General features: G+C 41.8%; 1 pseudogene; it reads left to right on the top strand.

Annotated features, from left to right (window-relative positions):
• Positions 1–2,084: 2,084 nt before the first annotated feature.
• LOC102855923 lies at positions 2,085–2,550 on the top strand (annotated as a pseudogene).
• The last annotated feature ends 4,580 nt before the right edge of the window (positions 2,551–7,130 follow it).

Below are 7,130 nucleotides of genomic sequence, written 5' to 3'. Positions count from 1 at the left end.
AACTTATTTGTTCTCCTAGCAGTCCATGGTATATTCAACACTCTTCTCCAGCACCACAGCTCAAAGGCATCAGTTCTCTTTCTATCATCTCTAGTCACTGTCCAGCTCTCTGATGCATACCACACAATTGTGAAGACTATAGCCCAGATCAGGTGCACCTTAGTCTCCAGCCTGATGTCATTGCTCTTCAGTACTCTGGAGAGGTCCCTGACAGCTGACTTTCCCAGTGCAATTCGTCTTTTAATTTCCTGGCTACTGCTGGTACCAAGAGTGTTGACTGTGGAGCCAAGCAAACTAAAACTGTTAACTATTTCAATCTCTTCACCATCCATACTGAAGCAGCCAGTTGGCCCAGTGGTGAGAATCATTGTTTTCTTGATGTTGACCTTCAATCCATATTGAAGGCTGCAGTCCTTGACCTTCTGCAGCAAGCACTTCATGTCCTCCTCAGTTTCAGCAAGCAGGGTTGTGTCATCTGCATAACGCAGGTTTTTGATGATTCTGTACTCTGGTAGCCTAGTGGCAAGAAGCTGCACTGCAATCCCGAAGGCACACAGTTTGAGGCCACCAGCTGCTCTGTGTGATTAACTGCCTCTGAAAATCCACCAGAGGGTCAGTTATTGGTCAGTTCCGACTCTATAGTACACAACAACATTATTTTGGCTCTGCTTAATACTTGCTGTTGGACCTTGAGTACGCTTTTAAAATCTATGCTTTTGTTTTCTCATTTGTAAAATGAAGGTGATGATTGCATCTACCCCATAAGGTTTGTGAGGGTTAAATGAATACATGTAAAGTGTTAGGAGAGTGCCTGGCACATAGTAAGAACTCAATAAATACTTGATGATGATGATGATGATGATGATGATGATGATGATAATTACAATTGCCCTTGCTCTAATCAAAGGTTTTTCCTTATTTTGTGCTTTAATGCACCATCCAGTTGAATAAACATGTCCCTTGATTTCATATCTGTAATTGTCCTTTGTGTCTGCATCTTCTGTTATTCTCATTGGCATGTGAAACTATCAGAGTCTTTTTCATTCATTGAAATGAAACTCCCTTGACTTCCCTTTGCCGTTAACCACTGCTCATTTCTCACTTGATAGCAAGATTTCTTGAACCTGTCACTATCTCATTTAGTTCCTTCCTGTTCTCCTCAATCCACTCTGGATTTCAGAGGATAGGGTAAGGTTTTGATCTATTGTTCATAGGGTTCCCAGGAATCAGAGTCAATGCCACAGCACCTACTAACTTGAAAATATCCCCTGTAGCTATTTAATCTTGCCAAATTGATGACTATTTCTCTGTCCTCATACTTTTCAACTGTGCACTTGCATACAATCCAGTTGGCCACTCTCTCATTCTTTTTTGTTTCTATGACACTGCAATCATGGTTTCCCTCCTCCATCGCTGGTGACTTCTCTGTTTCTTTTTATTGGCTCTTCCTCCTCTGCTTTTCTAAGTGGTATCATGCTCTGGAACTCACTCCTCGGCTTTCCGTTTTGTAATTTAACATTCTCCCTAAGAGTTCTCATATAGTCTCATGGCTTCACATTACAGTCTTATGACTGCTACATCTATTTATTATCAGTTCAGAGCCTTCCATTGAGCTCCAGATTCTTACACACAATTTAACTGGACTCCTGAGCAAGAGCATTTGAATTTCTAAAGCCATCTCAAATTTAACAAGTCCAAAATAGAATATTTGAATACCCACCTTCACAATCATTATCATTTTTAGTTTTTCTCATGCCCCTGACTAGCGCCATCATCCATCCATTTTAGGCAATATTCTCTACTCTTTGCTTTCATTTGCCACATATGAGCAACACTGGAAATCACCTGAGGAAATATTATTTTTAAAAAATCACCCATTTCTCCTCCAATCCGCCAATCTGGCATCAGTTCTCAGACTACTATATAAGCTTTCTAACTGGAGCCCCTGTTCGTGTCTCTTAATAGCAAAGAGAACAGTCTTATTAGATATAATTTATATTATCTTAAACAACAAACAAACAAAAACCAACAACAAAAACCAAAACCACTTGCCAGTTCCGGCTTCGGACGCAGCCACCATTGCAATGTTGATGCCCAAGGAGAACTGGATTGTGATATATGAACTCCTTTTTAAGGAGGGGGTGATGGTGGCCAAGAAGGATGTCCACATGCCAAGGCACCCCGAGCTGGCCGATAAGAATGTGCCGAACTTTCCTGTCATGGAAGTCATGCAGAGTCTCAAGCCACGAGGTTGTGTGAGGGAACAGTTCGCCCGGAGACATTTCTACTGGTACCTCACCAGTGGCGGTATCCGATATCTGCGTGAGTACCTCCACCTGCCCGCTGAGATTGTGCTCATCACCTCACGCTGCAGCCGTCCTGAGACTGGCAGGCCACGATCTGAAGGTCTGGAAGGTGTAAGACCTGCAACACTGACTCGAGGGAAAACTGACAGACACAGACAGACCGCAGTGCCCCCTAGTGCCGACAAAAAGGCAAGCTGGATCATCAACTGAACTCCAGTTTAGAGGCGGATTTGGCCATGAATAGGGTCAGCCATCTCTGTAAAGTTGGAGAGAATTGTTGTGTATCGAATAAATAAATAGCCAGAAAAAAATACTCTAAAAAACCCGAACAACCCACAAACATCAAATATATCCTCATCGATGCAGAATCAACTCATAGCTAACCCTCTAGCACCTGTGTGCTGTCAAGTTGGAACCGACTCAAGGCTGACGCTCCAGCAGGTTTTCAGAGGCAGTAAACAGAACGGGAGGAGACTGCCCATCCTTCCTCCACAGAGCGGTTGGTGGATTGTAATCGTATGCCTTGGGAGTTATAGCAGTTTCTTACCATTAGGCCCCCAGACCCTGCAGCACAGACGATTGCCCATCTATTTCTCATCTTGCTGCCAGTGGATCCAAACCACCAAAGAGGTTTCCTTGCAGTGCAACTCCCCTACAGAATAGGCCACCAGAATTTCTCAACAAACTCCTCGAAGTGGCTCTGAAAAGGGCAGAAAACGGAGATTCAAGGGTCTTCTACCAAACCAATGATTATGCTGGTGGAAAATTTCAGACCCCTTATCCTCGCCGCTCCTGCCCCCTCCCCCAAGTTAAGGAATCTAATCTAATTGAAAACATAAAACAGCCAGGGGAGTGCTCAACTCTGAGAAGTGAGAATGCTAGCTCATATTTTCTGGAGTGACTCACCAGAGAAGCAGTATAACCTGGTTCTTGAAGAGCTATGATTATTCATTTCAATCTGCCTGGTGGCATTACGTGTCACATGTTGCACCGCTAAGCAAAATGTCAATGATTCAAATCTACTAGATGCTTTATGAGAGAAGAAGAAGATAGTTTTCTCCTCTGAAGATTGATGCCTCAGAAAATGATGTAGGATTGCCAATAGTGAAAATCAACTCGGTGAGAGATTTGATCCTAAAGAATCAGCTCAGGGACTTGCCTTTGTTTTGACTCCACAAAACTTTCTTAAGGCTGGTGTTATGTCCTGGGCAATGATTGTCTAAAGCATTTAAAGGCATATGCTAGCTGCAGTCACTTGGGACAAAGGAGAATTGACAGGCTCTTTTATTTAGATCAGCAGACACATCTGAAATCTGAGGAATGTAGAGTCTGGAGAAGGAGATAGCAACAGCTGTGCAGTGGATTCTGACTCACAGTGAACCTCCAGGACAAAGTAGAACTGTGCCATAGAATTCCCAAAGCTAAGTCTTTACAGAGGCAGAAGGCTGCATCTTTCTCCCTCAGAGCAACTGGTGAATTCAAATCACAGACATTTTGGTTAGCAAGCACTAGCTAACTTTAACCACAGAGATGCCCAGGCTCATTCAGAAAGGAGATAAAATTGAGATTAGAGCTTTTAAAAAGTTCTTAGACTCCACAAGTCCACATGCAATGACACCACTGGATGTCTGGATGTCATGCTCAGAAAAAGACTTGAGAGGCTCCAAGCTTTTCATATCTGACTCCTCTTAAAAGTCTGCGTATGCAAGAAAGAATGTATATGACAAAGGGGTAAGTGGCTTGGTGGTAAATGGTCTGGCTAAGCATTTCAAACGTGTCCAACCCGCAGACAATCTAAAAAGATGATTTTTTTTCAAAAAATTGTTATTTTTGTTGTTTTCTTGGCTTCAGACATTTAAGGAAATTTCAAGTCCCTAGCTGATCACTAAGCAAACAGAGCAGAAATTTCAGGACCCACACAAAACCATGACTCAAACTTAGCAGCTGTATTGGCTTCCAGGTTCTGTTGTTGTTCTTGTTGTTGTTGTTGTTGTTATGTGTCATCGAGTTGCCTGTGACCCGTAGCAACCCTATATACAGCAACTCTGAACCCTTCCCTGTCCTGAGCCAGTCTCACTAATTCCAACACACCAGCCGTCATTGTCCCAGCCACTGTATCAATCCATCTCATCCGGGATCTTCCTTTCCTGCACTGTCCCTCCACCCTTCCAAGCATTATATCCTTCTCCAAGGACTGGTCCCTCCTGGCCACATGTCCAAAGTATGTGAGACAGAACTTCAACATCCTAGCCTCTAAGGAGAAACTTGGTTTCCACTCTCTAAGATAGACTGATTTGTTTCCTTGGCAGTCCATGGTATGTTCAAAACTCTTCTCCAGCACCACAATTTGAAGGCATCAGTTCTTTTCCTGTCATCCTTAGTCATTGCCCAGCTTTCTGATGCATAGCAAGTAAATGCGAAAACCATGCCCTGGATTAGGTGCACTTTAGACTCTAGACTGACAACATTGCTTTTCAGTACTCTGGAAAGATTTCTGACAGCAGATTTTCCCTGTGCAATTTGTCTTTTGATTTTCTGACTGCTGGTGTTGAGTCTTGATTGTGGATCAGAGAAAGCTGCAGTTGTTAACAACTTCAATCTTATCTTCATCAGTCATGATGCTGCCAATTGGCACAGTGGTGAGAATCTTTGTTTTCTTGATGTTGAGCATCAATCCATATTGAAGACTACAGTCCTTGACCTTCTGCAACAAGAGATTCAGGTCATCTTCAGTTTCAGCAAGCAAGATTGTGTCATCTGCATAATGTAGTTTGTTGATGAGTCTTCCTCCAATCCTCCAATTCTTCCTTATAAAGCCCAGCTTCCCAAATGATCTGTTCTGCATATAGATTGAAAAAGTATGGAAACAGGATATATCCCTGACACACTCCCTTCCTGATTTGGGCCATGCAATGTTTCCCTGTTCTGTTCTGAAAACTGCTTCTTGGTCCAACTATAGATTTCTTATAAGCACAATCAAGTGTTCTAGTATTTCCATTCTTCTCCAGGTTAGCCACAATTTGTTGTGATCCCCACAGTCAAATGCCTTTGCATAGTCAATAAAACATAGATAGACATTCTTCTGGTACTCTCTGATTTCTGCCAAGATTCATCTGACATTGGCAATAATGTCTCTAGTGCCACGACCTCTTCTAAGCCCAGCTTGTATTTCTGCTAGTTCTCTGTCAAGGCACTGCTCCAGTCGTTTCTGGATAATCTTCAGTAGAATTTTACTAGTGTGTGATATTAGTGATATTGTATGATAATTTCCACACTCTGTCGAGTCACCTTTTTCTGGAATAGGAATAAACACGCTTCTCTTCCAGTCAGGTGGCCAAGTGTTGTTCTCCAGATTTCTTGGCACAACTTGGTGAGTACATGAAGGGCAGCATCTGTTTGTTGAAACACATCAATTGGTATTCCATCAATTCCTGGGACTTTATTTTTGGCCAAGTCCTTCAGAGCAGCCTAAACTTACTTCTTCCTTACCGTTGCCTCTTGAGAATATGTTCTTTCTTGAAATTCTTCTGTGTCAGTCACTTCTTTTTGGTACAATGACTGTATACTCCTTCCATCTTCATTTGATGTTTCCTGAATCATTCAATATTCTGCCCATAGCATCTGTAAGCATTGCAACTCAGGGCTTTAATTTTTTTATTTCCTTCAGCTTAAGAAATGCTGAGCGAGTTTGGTCCTTTTGGTTTCCTGAGTCCAGCTCCTTGTACATTTCCTTGTAATACTTTGCCCTGTCTTCTTGATCGGCCCTTTGAAAACTTCTAGTAAGCTCCTTAACTCAGGAACAGGTTTGAAGCCTTGAACAGTAATTAACAAAGACCAGATGAGCTGTGGGAAGATGTCGAGAATATCTTTTATGAATTATACAAAAGGTCATTATAAAGAAGGAAGGAAAAGAAAAGACCAATATGGATGTCAGAAGAGACTCTGAATATTGCACTAGAGAAGCCAAAGCAAAGAGAAGAAATCAAGAAGTTAAGGAGCTGCTTACCATAGATAAAATAAAATCTATGGTTGTGAGTGACCTCACTGACACATACAAAACCCTCCCCTTCCTGCTTTTCCTGTGCTATGAGAGTTTCCTTGTTTGATTCCTTTCCTGATGTCCCACATACAATTTGCTGTTGGAAAGTCTTCTGCCGTGAGAGACTTCCCTACATGAAAAAAATGACAGAACATTGGTCATTTGCAACACTGCCATCTTGTGGTGATATCTTTCTTTCAAAATAATAATAAAAAGAATATTTTAAAAAAACAACCACTACCAAACGAAAAACATTGCCTCTGAGTCAGTTCAGACTCATGGTAACTAGGTTTCTGAGGCTATAATTTGCCTCAGAAAAAGACTGACTAACCTCCAAATAGATGCAGATTTGGGATTGGTAGCATGGACTATGCCACCAGAGGTCCCTCTTTTTCTTTTATAAGATCTAAAATTCCTCAAATTCACTAAAAGTGATAATAAGAATAAGGAAAAGAGAATTTTGTTGTCCATCAGAAAATCTCAGTGAGTTGAAGTACCCTGAGACAAGAGAAAGAGATGATGTCTTTGTCACTGGGGACTGCTAAAGCAGGCTAATGAACCTACAAGACAGGAGCCTACGTAGCTAAGTTCATCTTTTTTTAGTGTTTTCTCCCTACATGAAAATTCTAATTTTTATACATTCAGTGTTTTAAAAATAGCCCAGGAAAGGAGTGCATCAGGGATGTGTCCTGTCTCCATATCTTTTCTTTCCATATGCAGAACAGATCACTCGGGGGGACTGGGCTTTATGAGGAGGAATATGGCATCAGGATTGGAGGAAGACT

This window comes from Elephantulus edwardii, unplaced genomic scaffold (genome assembly GCF_000299155.1).
Source record: "Elephantulus edwardii isolate Elephantulus edwardi_28Jun2011 unplaced genomic scaffold, EleEdw1.0 scaffold00083, whole genome shotgun sequence".
NCBI lineage: Eukaryota > Metazoa > Chordata > Mammalia > Macroscelidea > Macroscelididae > Elephantulus > Elephantulus edwardii.
The sequence above is the reverse complement of the archived record's forward strand: the minus strand, read 5'-3'. Positions and strand labels throughout refer to the sequence as shown.